General features: G+C 41.4%; 1 protein-coding gene across 1 annotated transcript in view; it reads left to right on the top strand.

Annotated features, from left to right (window-relative positions):
* Nucleotides 1–6,066: 6,066 nt before the first annotated feature.
* Nucleotides 6,067–15,931, top strand: part of CASR (calcium sensing receptor) — an 82,045-nt gene continuing 72,180 nt past the window's right edge. The window contains exon 1 of the mRNA XM_037836723.1: nucleotides 6,067–6,330. The gene's annotated coding sequence lies outside the window, so the exon portion shown is untranslated. The remainder of the gene's footprint in view (nucleotides 6,331–15,931) is intronic.

The raw sequence follows: 15,931 nt of genomic DNA on the forward strand, positions 1-15,931 counted from the left end.
GTGATCCACAGGATTTTCACAATCACACTGTTACCCCTTGTAAGCCACATTGTTGTACAATCATCTTCAAGAGTCAAGGCTACTGGGTTGAAGTTTGGTAGTTTCAGGTATTTACTTCTAGCTATTCCAATATATTAAAACCTAGAAAGTGTTATCTATAGAGTGCGTAAGAATGTCCACCAGAGTGACCTCTCAACTCCATTTGAAATCTCTTAGCCACTGAGGCTTTCTTTTGTTTCATTTTGCATCCCCCTTTTGGTCAAGAAGATGTTCTCAATCCCGTGATGCTGGGCCCAGATTCATCCCCAGGAGTCATATCCTGCATTGCCAGGGAGATCTACACCTCTGGGAGTCAGGTCCCACGTAGGAGGGAGGGCAGTGAGTTCACCTGCCAAAGTGGCTTAGTTAGAGAGAGAGTACGGGCCATGGATTTTATTGGATTTTTCTCTGAGCGAGGTTGGAAACCTTTATAGATGGGTTTTCAGACAATGATGTAATCCAAATCAAGCTTTGAATGGATCTCTCCAGTTGCTGTGGGAAGAAGAGACCAAAGAAAGGCAAGGATGGGCAAAGGGAGGACAGTTAGGAGGCTATTTTCTAAGAAAGAGACGATGCTGGCTTTGACTGGGGTGGTGCAGGTGGTGAGTCATTGATTGTGGGTGTATTTTGAAAGTTTGGGGGAGACTTTGGACATGGGATGTGAGGGAAAGAGAAACATCAGGGATATCTCAGGAAAGAACTTTCCAACCCAAATAGCTGTCAGACCACCGAATGAGCTTCCCCATGAAACAGTCCTTTCAGGGAAGGTTATTCTTTCCACAAGACCTTTGTGTTTATTTCCTTCAGTCTGACATCTCTTCTGCCTTTAGATTCCCTGCCAAGCAAGCTCCTAAGGGGATTTCTGCCTTAAGAGGAGATGAGCCCAGATGACTTCTAAGGATAGGTCACTTGCCAAATATTCTTGAACCATAAGGCAATCAGACCATGACTTGTGAATTTTCAGATTAAGTGGTATTAAATTGGCAAGCACCCAATACAGTTGCAAGATAAATTCCTTACACCACAGTAGCTTGTTTACCACTGGGACTCCATGTACATTTTCATCACTCATGCATTTTTACACTGGTCAAAACAGGTTAAAATGAACAGCACAGACAACTGCTGGGGCAGAAACAGATATCACACAAGGTGCCTCCTGGGGATGGGGAAGGCTGATATGTGGAAAGAAAGAGGAGCAGCCCCATCTTTTGGCCATCAGGGCCTTTATGAACAGAGGCTACACCAGTGTAATTAGAAAGTGAATGATTGAATCATAAACAAATACTCTGGCATTTTCAAACCTCCAAAAGATTGTCTCCTTAAAAGCAATTACCTTGGGGGGGGGGGTCTGTTAGTTGTAAATTATTCACAGTGATGTCGATAATGCTCAAAGCTTGCTTGGAATGCTCCTTTGGTATTTGCCCTCAAAGAGAGTTAATGTAAATGACTCCAAATTGTCTCAGGCTCTCCAGTAGTCAGATCCTAGGAAGTTCCACTATCAAGAATCTCAGATTCTCCTGGTTGTCAGGAACTTTAGAAGGTTCTAGCCTATCTGATGTTTGACACTGCCTGCACCCCCCTCCCCTGGCATCATTCCTGGCAAGCAGGTATCTAACCTCTGCTTCAACCCTTGTGTGAAGGGGTTAACATTCCCCCACGCCAGACTTTCAGCTTCTTCCCAAACAGCTCTTAGAAAGTTTTCATTCATTTTGAACTGAAACTTAGCTCACCATACCTTCCACTCACTGGTCATAGTAATGTTTGGGTCCGTTATTTCCCAAATTTCAGGCATCTGTGTACCCTCTCTGAGATTTCACCACTTTTACCATATCCAAATATCTCTGGTCCTGAGGCCAGATAGAATAGGGCATCAAGGCTGTGGTCCCTGGTCTTCTATTTAGCTTCAAAAGAGTAAATGCAGACCCACAAACTTCTCATGGGACAAAAATTTCCCCTAAAGCTCTGAAGCCTCCCTAAACCATAAAACCATAAAAACCATGGGCCCAAACCAAACTCTTAGTTAATGACAAAAAATATGGGGTCATAGAGATTGTTAAACATCTGCCCATAGATAAATTTTGGATACATGACTGGCAGGCCACAAGCCCTGATAGCTATCTCCTTCTAGAACAAAGAAGGCACCTAGTTAATGCAAACCATAGTTAATACAAACCTTGTAAGCCCCTAGTGTTCAAAGGTTACTCTGGAAACCTGCCACCAGCAAAACTTGCCTATATTACAAGCTAACCCACTGCCACTCAGTGCATGCTTCTCCCTTGAACACGTCCACATTATCTCTTTAACATGTATCATTCTCTTTTTCTTTCATAAGCTTTACTACTTATTCCTACTGGTCTCTCTTGTCTCCAAATTCTTTCCATGGCGAGAGTCCCAAACCTGGAACTGGGTTCTGCCTGGCACTGTTGCCAGCAGGGCACTGGTTATAGTCCTATTAATTCCTTAATATTTTGCTTTCAAATTTTCCAATTTTCTCAAATAAATTTATTTTAAAAGGAAACTGCATCACTTTGTGTGTGGAAAACTTACATTAATTGCCATAATTAGAAAGTAACAGCATACATATTTTCAAGGAAGCAAAAGTGATGATATTAAACTCTACTTAAAACTGTTGCCTTGCAAAGATTCTGAGCCTGAGTTAGACTTTCTCTTTGTTAAAACAGGAGATTAACAAGTGGTGGAGAGGTATAAGGACAAAGGACCACAAAAATGATACTTCTGCCTTGGCATAATCCATGGGATCAAGAGATCTGAAAAGGGCATAACTTTTTTCATTGTCTGATTCAATGGTGTTTAATGTCATTGTCTGTATACCACTCAAAACCATCTCTTGTGGGACATGCACACCCTGAGGCATGCCTGGGAAGTAGTTGACTATGTGGGCTGTGTTCAAGCTGATCACATTCAGGGCTTGACTCTCCCACTTCCTAGCTGCCCCACTCTGAATATGTTGTTTATTTTCTATAGGTCTCAGTTTCTTCATCTTTAAATGGGATTAATAATAGCTCTGCAGAGTAACAGTTTCTTAAAGGATGGTGCCCAGATTTGAACAATGTGCTCAAGTATAAGCTGACCATTGAAGAATATTAATTCAGCCTACGATCATGTTTACCCTTTGGGGGCTGACAAGGCTGTGCTTGAGGCCAACTAAAATCTGTGATGATATTTTGATGTGTATCGCTACTGAGCCAAATCTCCCCATTGTGAACTCATATTACTGGGTGTCTGGGCCTGAGGGAGAACTTTGCATTTATTCTTTTTTTTTTTTTTTCTTTGTATCCTCTACATCATATGGCATTGTAATAAGTAGGTAATAGTCATTTATTTCATGTCTTCTTTGATTTTTAAAAGCAGACTACAAATTAGAAATTCGTAACTAGCTAATATGATGTATTAAGGGGAAATTATTGACTAATTTCTCATATATAGAGCATTTTTTCAAAGACATTTAGAAATTTATGTTTTATATTTGCTGCTAGAAATATTTTTCCCACTTAGAAGTATATAATATATACACATAAAGAAAATGTATATAATGCATATTCTTTTAAAAATAATTACCACTGACCTGAAGATAAAGATTAATCATCAGGTTTGTTTGTTTGTTTGTAACACTCATCTTCCCCTCCCCCCACCCCATAACCTCTAATCTGGTTTCTGTCTCTGCAAATTTGCAATCTAGTCATCTCTTATAAGTGATATCAATTTTTGTCCCTATGTGTCTTCCTTATTTCACTGAGCATAATGTTTTTTGAGGCTCTTCCATGCTGCAGCATGTCTCATAATTTCATTTTTTCTAATGGCTGAGTAATATTCCATAGTGTGTATGTACTACATTTTGTTTATCCATTCATTTGTTGATAGACAATTGGGTTGTTTCCAGCTTTAGGATGTTGTGAATGATACTCCTATAAACATTGGTGTACAAATATCCATTTGCAACCCTGTTTTCACTCTCTTTGGGTGTAAAACTAGAAGTTTTCTGGGTCAAATGGTAATTCTATATTTAACTTTTTGAGGGACCACCATGTTGTTTTCCACAGTGGCTGCACCATTTTACATTCCCATCAACAATGCACTAGGAGTTCCAATTCGTCTGCATCTACTCTGACACTCATTTTCCATTTTATAAATAATAGCCATCCTTGTGGTTATAAAGTAATATTTCACTGTGGTTTTAATTTGCATTTCCCTAATGGTTAATGACATTGAGCGGCTTTTCATGAGCTTATTGGCCATTCGTTTATCTTCTTTAGAGAAATGTCTATTCAAGTCCTTCGCCCATTTTTTTAATTGGGTTGTCTATCTTTTTGTTGTTGCATTATAAAAGCTCTTTATATATTCTGGATTTTAAAGCCTTATCCAAGATATGATTTGAAAGTACTTTCTCCAATTATGTAGATTGTCTTTTCACTTTCTTGATGAAGTCCTGATGCACAAAAGTTTTTTATTTTGATGAAATCAAATTTATCTACTGTTTCTTTTGTGCATTTATTCTTATTAACCAGACTCCCCCTTCATTTTAACCTGGTACTTGAACATTTGCTAAATTCCCTCCTTCCCTGCATGGCCAGGGAAAGGAAGCCAAATGGGCAGAGCTAAACTGTGACCAGGATGTATTTCAGACTCTGGATGTGAGTTTGTGTTCCTTTGTAGAAAGGAAAGGAAACTTTTTGCTGTGTGTCTACTGTGTATCAGGCTTGGTTGGTCCAAGTGCTAAATATCTCGTTTAGCACACTAAGAGTCACTTAAGGTAGATGTCATCCCTATTTTACAGACATGATAACTGCATTTTTATATGACATTGTTAAGGATGGTAACTATGTAATTTTCTAATTTTTTTGTTAAATTATTTTGTAAACTCTTCATCTGTTGCTTCGTATTTTCATTTTCTCCTTCATTAATACTCCTTCCTTGTTCTAAAAAGAATTTGAGTTACTACTGTCTCGATATTTATCATTTTAAAGGCTTCGTAATATCCCATTAAGTTAGTCTACCATAATTTATTTAACCGATTTACTACTGTTGACAGTTTCACTTTGTTTGTTTTTTGTGGTTTTTAAAATCATTACTTTCTGTAATAACTGATACTGCTATGAACATCTGTCTGCACACAAGTATTATTTTGTCATGGAAATTTCCCCAAGAGTGGAATTACTGGATCAAAGGGGATAATATTTTTTGTGGCTTTTTTAGAGATTAGCGAACTGCCCACCCAAAGGACTATGCTTTGAAGATAAAAAGCAAAAGCTGGTTTTCTACTAAAAAATTAATTTTCCGCCTTATTAAAATACTCGAGTCCGTGCTAGGTGACGGGCGCCGTGCCAGCGCTGAGGACAGGGATGAGCAAGCCCGGCTCCCGGCTCCCGGCTCCCGGCCTTCAAGGAGCGCACGGTTGGGTGGGATAGAGGAGACGACAAGCAACAGCCCTCTGAGGCCAGCCAGGGAGAACCGTGCGCCCTTTTGGGAAGAGTGGAAGGAAAGAAGCTATTTGTACCGGGAAGGTCTGGCAGTGTAGGCAACGCTTGGCCCGAATCTTGCAAAATGAGTAAGAGTTTTGGCATGAGATCTGTATTTATATTACTGTGATTTTCTAGCCTTTTATCAGGAAAAAAGTTTCCCACTCTTAGCCCAGTGGACGTTGACAGAGTCGCAAGCCCCCAGCGTCGTAAGTCTCTTTCCATCATTTCCAGGGGGAGGGGAGAGGAGGTCTCCCCCGACCGCAGGAGCAGGATCTGGGGGTCGGGGCACGCCCAGAACCGCTCCGTAGAGTGCAGGCGTTTACCTGAGCACGGAACCCGTCGTCTCCACGGGGACCAAACTCGAGGGCGCGGGGTCCTCGGGGGAGGGAAGGCACACCCTGAGCGCCCGCTCTGGAGGAGTCAGCTCAGCTCGATCTGGGCTGGGAAGCGGTGAGGGAACCGGGGTCGGGGTGTAGACTGCAGCCTGCGAGTGGGCTCCGAGGGGAGAGATGTGTTCTGCAGTAGGGGACCCCAGGAGACAGGCGGGCAGGCAGCGGTAGAGGGGCGGAGCTCCGGGACCCGGGCCTCCACGGCCGCCCAGAGGGTCTGCGGGGACTGCTTTGGTCCGACCCGAGGGCACGCGCGGGGAACACGCGGGAGCCAAGGGCGCCTCTTCGGAAACGGTGATTTTGGATTCGGGTAGCTGGTCCCGTGTGCGGTCGTGAGCTCAGCCTGAACCCATCCTCGGAGAGACCCACAGCCGAGGAGCTGGCGCTGCCCCTGTGCGAGGGAGCCCAGGCTAGGGCGCCAGGTAGGACCGAGGGACGCGAGGAGGGCGGGCGGGAAGCGCCTCCAGTGGGGGAGGGGTCGGAACAGGGTTTGGGGGCCGCGGGCTCTGGGACCAAGCGAGGGGCGCCTTCCAGAGCAGCCTGGACCTGGAAGCACTGTGCGGGGGTGGGAGGACCCGAGTTGCTGGACCTTGGCTGTTCACTGTTACTCCCAGAAAGGGCGGTCGGCAGCTCCTGGCGGATGAACGGGAGTGCGGACTAAAACCCGGCTGTGGGTAGTGTCTTGTGCCGCCTCTGCCTGTTTCTGCAGGTGACAGGGTCAGAAGGAACTCCTTTTCTGCGTGTTAATAGGAGAACAGGTAGCTTTCTAGCGTGTATGCATATAGAATGGGGGGGGGGGGGCGCAGAATCAGTACCCATCCTACTGGGCCCCGAATCCCCTCGCAGGATCCCTGGTCCAAGATGCCTTTGGGACCTGGCCTTAGTGACACCAAATTGTGGTGTAAGTCCCCAGGGCCTGATCTCCTGCCTCCAGAGTCGTTGGGGAAGGGAGGGGAGAGTATCAGATTGATGCAGTCTTTTCATTATTATTTTTAAGTTATAGTTTCAATGGATAATACATGCACATGCATTTAAAAAATCAAATAATACAAAACTTTACCTTCTAGAGATATTGCCTATACTAGCATTTGTGTCTATTTGTACCTTTGTTTTTTTGTTTTTTTTTAACCCAAATCTTTTTTTACCCAAATCTTGACAGACAACTGTCTAGTTGTTCTGTTCCCTCCTTTTGATTCTTTATCTCACCTCCTGCCTAATGAAAGTACCAGAAGAAAATGATGTCACCACTACTGCCCCCATCCCTTAATCTCCAGTGTTTCTGCTCACACCACCTCTGAAGTCCTCAAATGTCCTTCATCGAGTTGGCCCTTGGGGTTGGGAGCCCACTGATAAGACATTTCATTATTTTACCTTGACTTTCCCAGTGATTCAAAGTAGAGAGCTCTGTCAAGTCGATACCCACTTGTTCTTTTTCTTAAATGGACTTTCCAAGTGTAGTTTAAGTTGAGTCAGGCACTGAGGGAAATTAATAAAGGATATTGCCTGAAATGCTCTAGATTTCCAGAAGCCAACACCTTGCTAGATCCTATCCCTTAAAGCAGAACTTTGCCAGTTACACCCTTCCATTGCCCTCTTCCCAACCCCCAGGATCAGCAGAGTGGTATGCAGTAGGTTTTTCCCTCAGTAGGAACCTGGGAGGGTGTATATTTTGTATCTGCCTCCCAACAGCCCTGTGGTAGATAAGGGTGGGGGCTGCTGGGATATAAAGAGGGGGCTAGAGTAGAACAGGGAAGTAGAAGGAGAGGAGCAGACTGAGACCCATGAATGGAGAAGATGACTTTTGGAGGTGAAGGCCCTGGGAGAGCTGTCATTTAGTTAAGATCCCCTTGATAATTTGCTAAGAGACCACACATGCGGCTTACTTCTTGCTAACAAACAGCATGATCAACTGTTTTCCAAGTCTTTGTCTATGCAAGGCCACAACCGGTTTAGAAGTGACCAAAACAAATCAGCTAATCAACTCATTTTTAGTCTATATATTATGATAGAGGTGGTTTAAATTATTTTTACTGAATTAGCAGGTTCTTTTGGAGTTGTGAAGACTTTTAGAAATAGCTTGATAGCTATTCCACTCACCATGTTTTCCTTTATTTTGTTTATTTTTTCATATTCCAAGACCAGTCCTGAATCCCACACATGTCAGAAGCTGGCACTTCTAAGAAGTCTTTTGGAATTGGGGGTGGGGGCTTATTAGAAAATAAGGACTGATCCTTGTGTTACGATGGGGGGATAATAAAGAGGAATGGGTTGAGTACAAGTTTGAGACTGGTAAGAAGTTGAGTATAATTCTTAAGAAAATAGGGCAATGAGTGAGGAAGGGATGAAAGAATCATGTGTCATTCAACATTCATTCATTCATTCAAAATGTTTACAGTGCCTTACTGTAGGCTAGTCACTGGAGACAAAATGGTGAATAAAGCCAGGCGAGGTCCCTGCTCTCCTATAGCTTACAGATACATTGGGGAGGCAGATGTTAGTAAAATAGCTAAATATTGAATATGTGATTGCAAACTAACGTATGGTCTCTAAAGAAAAGAAACAAAGTTCTTTGAGGGTGTATAGAGACTGGACTACAAGACCAGGGAAGGCTTCCCCAAGGATTCCCTTGAGCTGAGATTCAAGGATGGGCAGGAATGACGGGGTGTATGTTGAGTTAAGACCAGAATCTATCAATTAGGAATCAAATTTCGCTGCACGTAATGAAGAAGCCTGGCTGCCACTCAGTTTTTGCCATATTGTGTGTGCAGTCCAGCAGAGTTGGCATTTCTGGCATTTTGGGAAAGAATGCATTGTTATCACAGCATTGTTTGTATTGTCTTAAGTTTGTCATGGTATCCCATTGCTGTTATTCTTGCTTCTAAAATTAAATGTTTAGATTGACTTTATTCTTATCAGTTTATTTTATTATGCACAATAAAATGCATGCATTGCAGTTCACATGTGAATCATCCGTACTCCCATTGCCAAGGTAGATATGTGTGTAATCCCAATACCAACTTTGGCTTGTACACTGATGGTTCTTTGTTGTCACTGAGTATTTTCCCTGGTGGAAACAGATGTGGCAGGTGGACTGCAGTATCTTCTCCTTCCCATCTGCTATTCTAATTGGGAGGGTGTCAAAATGTTTAGTTACCCTAATGCTGCATGTACTTCTGTGAAGTGTTTTATACAGACTGTAAGTGAGGAAAGAAAAACTAACAAACAAATATTTTCATTCATTCAACGACATTTGCAGTAAACCTTCTATATGCCCAGCACTATGCTAGATACTACAGAAAAATGGATAAGTAAGACACAGTCCCACCATTTAAGGAACTCATAGAAGTCCAAGAAGGGGAGTTATTCTCATCCATGTAAGGGTAATAAAGTCTTGTGGTTGCTATAATGGAAGCATAATTAGGGTACAGTGACGCACAAGGGAGGGCAGTGGTCAATTCTACCAAAGGGAGGAGGGGTCAGGAAAGGGTTCATAGAGGTGGTAATGCTTGAGTTGAATCTTGAAAGATGAGAAGTTCCACCATATAGACAGAGGGGAGGGGTATTTTAGGAAAGAATTTAATGTGCAAAAAAAAACAAACAATAACAACAAAAAAATTGAGGTATGAAACGGCATATCATGTTCTGGGACCTGCAAGTGGCGGGAAGAGTTGAAGCAAAAGGAGCATTTAGAGATGCACCTGGAGAGGTGGGCAGGCCAGGTCACAGAGGGCCTGCGTGCTACTCTGTGGATACAGGGTGGTGAAAGTATGGACTCTGGGGTCATACAGACCGAGGGTTGAGTCATGGCTCTGCCACTTGGTAGCTGTGGGACCTCAGTCAAGTGACTTAGCTTCGGTAAGTAGCAGTAATGAAGATGGTGCTTCTCCCTAGAGTTGCTGCAAGGATTAAGATAAGGCATAGGGAAGCCCATCCCAGTACCTGGCACACATTATGCACTCAATAATTGTTAGCTGTTATGTTCAGTATTTATCCTAGGGCAAAGGGAAGCCATTCGAGGGTTTTAGGTAGAAGAGTGAATAAGTGAGCATTGTTGTTTAGAGCACTTGGATGCTGTGTTGAAGGAGAGTAAGTCTGGTGCAGATAGGTCCCTTAAAGATATAACCATTCAGACTGTGTCATGACGGCCTGAACCAGGGTGGCAATGGCTGTGGCCAAAGAGAGAAGGGACCAAATGCTTGAGATGTTCATGGAACTCAGCTGCTTGTTCAATGTGGGCAGTGAGGAAGACAATGAGGAGGAGTGATGCCTCAGATTCTGATTTGTCATGCTTTGGCTCTGTAAGCCAAGTGACCTTAGGGTAAAACGAAAGAAAGCTGAGAATCCACCACAATCCTAGGGACCTGGGGTCAGAAATCTGTGAAGTGCATAAGTTCAGAGGACTTAATGATTGGTACCTAAAAGAAGCTGTCTTTCTGACTCAGGAGATCCCTTGACAACCTTCTTTGTCATGAAATAAATGGGATAAGGAAGATCTGGTTGATCCGTAACAAATGTATTCTCATTTTCTCTCTCTTTCTCTGTCTCTTATTCCTGGGAGGCTTTTAAGTTAGGGGGAATAAACAATGGACTTCACTGATTTGCCATTGTCCTGAACTGGCACATTTCACCCTCATCCATGCCTGGTAATTTTGGTTCAACTCTTGCCTGACACTAACCTGATGGATTTTTTCTCCTTTTTTTCCTCAAAAGTCCTTCCACAATCCAATAAGCACTTGGTGAGATGCCTCATGAATTTCTTTAAAGTCAGTGGGAATTAGAGGCATGAGGTGGTGGTCCCTATTTTGCAAGGCAGTACATCTTGGTAACCACATCTACTCATAAGACGGAAAATAGCCCCCAGGCATATATGATGGTGTTTGCTGAAAAGTTGCCAGGAGCTTTATTCCTATTTCATCATCAAATATGGGTACTAGGAAATGCTGATTGAATATGTACCATTGGGTTCAGTCGCTTGAAACCACTGAAATGAAAAGATACTAGTAGGCAGGGCCAAATCAGGTGGCAAAATGTGAAATGAGGAAAAATACGGTCTGCCTCTGCAATGGACAGTCTAGAGTTTGGTTAAAAATGGAATTTCTGTCTTGGTGACCTTGGTCAAAGTACTTCACTTTTTTTACTGGTGGCTATTCCTTTGATGTATGTAAAACTGAGCTAATGTCTCCTTGAAAGGGTAGCTGTGAGATTTAAATGGACTGTATATGGAAAGTGCTTAACATAATACCTGACATATACCAGGTGCTTAACTGGCCATAGTGTTTGGCTCATCTAGTCCTGGAGGTCTTTCCTTGTATTTAAAAAGCAGGAAGAATGAGGATTTCTTGAGTTAAATAACCTGAATTGATTGGCTTTTATGTGTTTCTCATCTATAATTGACTTTTTTTCCTCTGGAAACCAGGGTAGAAACCTGTTTTCCTCCACCCTCAGTGAATGCTTATCAGTGATGATGAGGGCAAAGGTAATACGATACCTGCAGAGAGGAATCTAATTTTAGCCTTTCTTCTTTCAACAAGTCACACACACATGAGCAAAATAACTAACAAATAGAAAATGAAGTGAGTTGACTTCTTTCTCTGTTGGTGGAGTTGCATGTGTCTTCCTTATTTACTGTTTTTGAAGTAGAAAGAGACAAACAGTTTCAAAGGGACTGTAGTGATTCCCCCAATGATTGAGAGCTATTTGTCCTTCGAAAAGTCTTTTTTTTCTCTTCTTAATAGAAGTTGATGATTGAAAGACTTATCACATCCTCCATATAGTCTTCCTAAATATTCTGTAATTCTGTAATTAGTTCCACAAACATCAAGTGAACTGTGGGTCAGGCATTGAGCTGGCACTGGGGACTTGGAGATGCCAGCCGTGACATTCAAGTTCTCCACCCTGGTAAGTCCTTGTGGAAGAGGGTGGGTTTGCAGGGGTACCACCTGTGGCTTCCCTCTGTAAGTGGCTGATCCGAGAGGCAGCTGTAACATGGGAGGAGGGAGAGTGTGGAGAGGGGGACCTCAGGCCTACGCTCCCCACCACACCCTCAGACTCCAGGTCCATCAGATCATGAGCTCCTTCAGGTCAAGGAGCCAGGTCAACCGAGAGGAAGGACAGCACATTGGTTAAAAGCCTGGTTCTGGGGTTAGCCTGCCTGAGCTTGTATCCCAGCTCTACAACATACTAGCTGTGTGACCCTGGCACATTGTTTAACCACTCGTGCTCCAGTTTCTTTATCTACAGTCTAGGGTTATTAATATTACCTACCTTGTTGGTTGTTAAAAGATTTATATGAGCTAATACATGTTGTTCAAACACATCAAGGGCAGGCAGTCAGCATGTCTCATTCAATGTTGAAACCCCAGGATACAGTGGAATCCTGATACACTAGACGAGCTGAATGAATCCATCAATGAATGGGTGAGTGAGTGAATTAATGAATGAACAAATCTCCATGTGTAGACTCCTGCAGCAGTCAGTGATTGACAAAGCACTTTCCCACTGTGAACTCATTTGATCCTTAGAATCTCAGGAGATGGGCAGGGCAGGACACAGGTATGACCAACTCCATTTCACAGATGAGGAAACCAGAGCTCTGAAAGCTGCCTGGCTTGCCAAAGAAAGCTCAACCATAACAGACCTGGTTTATGTTCCTGACTGCATTTACTCCTAGCATTCTGCCCTTCCCAGTATCTGGCTGCCTCTCAGTCTTAGGCAGGTTTCGTGGGACTCAAAGGATATCCACTAGCGAAAATGAACACACAACTTATTTAACTCTCTATCTTACGTGAGTACACTTAGTTAAGTTGTAACTTCAAGTGAAAACTTGACGGTTGTGGAGTATCTAGTATTTTTTTTTTAAAGCAGTGGCTATCTCATGAGAAGGAGGGAGTTAACTTATAAACAAGTGTAATAGGAGTGTAAGTGTAATAGTAGCAAAGAATCAGGAAGGAAAATATTGACAGATTTTATTACATAAACATTTGAAATATTTGTATAAAAAGTCATAATTAAATAAAAAGGAAAGTAAACTTGAAAAATTTGCAGCAAATATGCCAAAAGATTAAAATTCTCAATATATAAAAAGCTCATAGGACTTAATAGGAAAAGCATTAAGACCATGATTTGATTTCAAAAGCTTGGGCAAAGGATATAATAGTTTCTGAATGAGGAAAAGCACATTGTTGATCAATATATAAACATATTTAACTTTATTTGAATTAAGAAATAAACATTTAGAAATGATATACATTTATCTATCAAAATATGAAGATTTTATAGATAATGCTGGTAGAATGGGATAAAACTGGTGCTCATAATAACTTATGTGAAAAACAATTGTCTTAAACTGTTCTTAGCTTTCAGCCAAGGAATTTAACTTCTGGAATACTATCCTAAAGAAATCATCAGAAATATGGATAAAGACGTATACCCAAAGATGTTCTTCACGGATTTTATTCAGGAAGGTAAAACACTAGAAACAACCTATGTGTCCAATAATAAGAGAATGGTTAAATAAATTATGGTAGAGGTGAAGCTGCATAGAAAGACTAGCAGCTAAAGCATGGATTCTGGAGTACCACCATCTGGGGTCAAATCCTGACTCTGCTGCTTATAACACGTTACGTTGGAAATCTCTCCATGCCACACTTTCCTCATCTATACAATGGGGTGAAGAAAGTACTTGCTGCATAGGGGTGGTATGTGTTGTAAATGAATCAATATAGGTCTACAATTCCAAAATCCTCAAAGCTCAAAAAACCTAAAGGGTTTTGTAGTTTAATTAGCAGCAGAATTGGATTGAACGGACATAAGCCTACAATGTCTTTATCCCATTTACTATGACTATATTCTGCCACAGAAATTTTAATGAGTTAATTATAGGATGTCGCTCCAGAGCCCACTGAGTTAGTACAGTACATCAAAAAAAAAAAAAAAAAAGAGAGAGAGAGAGAGAGAGAAAATTCTTAAACACATCTAGTCCAAAGGGTTTGGGATAAGAGATTATAGACAGTACTTTTGAAAAACTTAAAACATTGCCTGGCATACAGTAAGCACTATATAATTGTTGTTAAATAAATAAAATAAAATGTTATATCCATTTGGTGAACTACCAAACACATGCATGTCATGTTTTACACATACACACACACGCACATATACATGTACACAGATAAAGGCTAGAATGAAATACAACAATATATTAACAGAGGTTATCTTTTGACAGGAATTAGGAGCAATTTTACTTTTTTGCATTCTGGCTTCCAACCCACCAAGATGTTAAAATACATATTTTTTAAAAATACTAAGTTTATGCGGAAGAGGGGGAAATATATCAGTGAAGAGTTTGGGTAGATCGGTTCTGTGGAGGTGTCTGGAGCAGAATCAGCCCTTAGTTCAGACCCATTCTCCACCATATTGGGTGAGCTAATCAAACATTTAGTCTCCACACACCAGACTAAATAGTGGAAGTGATAACTCCGTACCTACTTCACACAGTTATCCTGAGGAATAAGTGAGATAACATATGAGAAGCATCGGCTCCGACTATGAGCTCCCTTCTCTTTCCTTTGCCTCCACTCCAATGACTGAAAGCTCTCAATGAGAAAATGGTCTGCAGAACAGTTTAAAATTCAAAAGTCAGTGTTCAGTCAAGTTAACAATGTGAATAGGTGGCAAAGATCTTCAGCAAATTTTTATCTCTTTTTTTTAACACCTCCAGAGCCAGAACCTTCATGTGTGGCTTTTTAAAAAATGATATATAGATGGTTACACATGAAATATTTTGAAATAATTAACCTAATGTTACCTAAATTCTTTTGCTTTCAGTTACAAGTTTACACAATAGGCGAAGACATCTTTCTTTTTCCTTTCATTTTTTAGTATTCATTTTATTGAGATATATTCACATACCACGCAGTCATACAAAACAAATCATACATTCAGTTGTTCACAGTACCATTACATAGTTGTACACTCATCACCAAAATCAATCCCTGACACTTTCATTACCACACACACAAGAATAACAATAATAATAATTAAAGTGAAAAAGAGCAATTAAAGCAAAAAAGAACACTGGGTGCCTTTGTCTGTTTGTTTGTTTGTTTGTTTCCTTCCCCCATTTTTCTACTCATCCATCCATAAACTAGACAAAGGGGAGTGTGGTCCTTATGGCTTTCCCAATCCCATTGTCACCCCTCATAAGCTATATTTTTATACAATCGTCTTCAAGATTCATGGGTTCTGGGTTGTAGTTTGATAGTTTCAGGTATCTACCGCCAGCTACCCCACTTCATTAGAACCTAAAAAGGGTTGTCTATATTGTGTGTAAGAGTGCCCACCAGAGTGACCTCTCAGTTCCTTTTGGAATCTCTCTGCCACTGAAACTTGTTTCATTTCCTTTCATTTTCCCCTTTTGGTCAAGAAGATGTTCTCCAACCCATGATGCCAGGTCTACATACCTCCCTGGGAGTCATATTCCACTTTGCCAGGTATTTACACCCAGGTATTTACACACCTGGGTGTCTGATCCCACATAGGGGGGAGGGCAGTGATTTCACCTTTCAAGTTGGCTTAGCTAGAGAGAGAGGGCCACATCTGAGCAACAAAGAGGCATTCGGGAGGAGGCTCTTAGGCACAATTATAGGGAGGCCTAGCCTCTCCTTTGCAGCAACAGAAGACATCTTTTTTTTAATTTCCTTGAAAATCCCCATTTTTTCTGTGCAAATATTTCCTTTCCACTGTGCGTCTAATTTATTTTGTGGGCTCAGATTTTCCCTCTCCTCCTTGTTTCCTGTTTTTTTCACTATGTTCTTTACCATTCTGATTATTTCCTTAGCTCTTTCACATTTCTATGCATTTTTGGCATTTCTTTTATCAGCTTTAATCAATCTTAATCCTTTCAACAGTTCCACTTTCCTAGCAGTATATCCAAAATACTCTTTGTAAATTAATTACCCTCATGCACACATAAAAATAATAATAATAATGATAATTTTGAGGTCAAGGCTAACTGGAGATCAG

The sequence above is a fragment of the Choloepus didactylus genome, chromosome 1 (assembly GCF_015220235.1).
Source record: "Choloepus didactylus isolate mChoDid1 chromosome 1, mChoDid1.pri, whole genome shotgun sequence".
In the NCBI taxonomy this organism is placed as follows: Eukaryota; Metazoa; Chordata; class Mammalia; order Pilosa; family Megalonychidae; genus Choloepus; species Choloepus didactylus.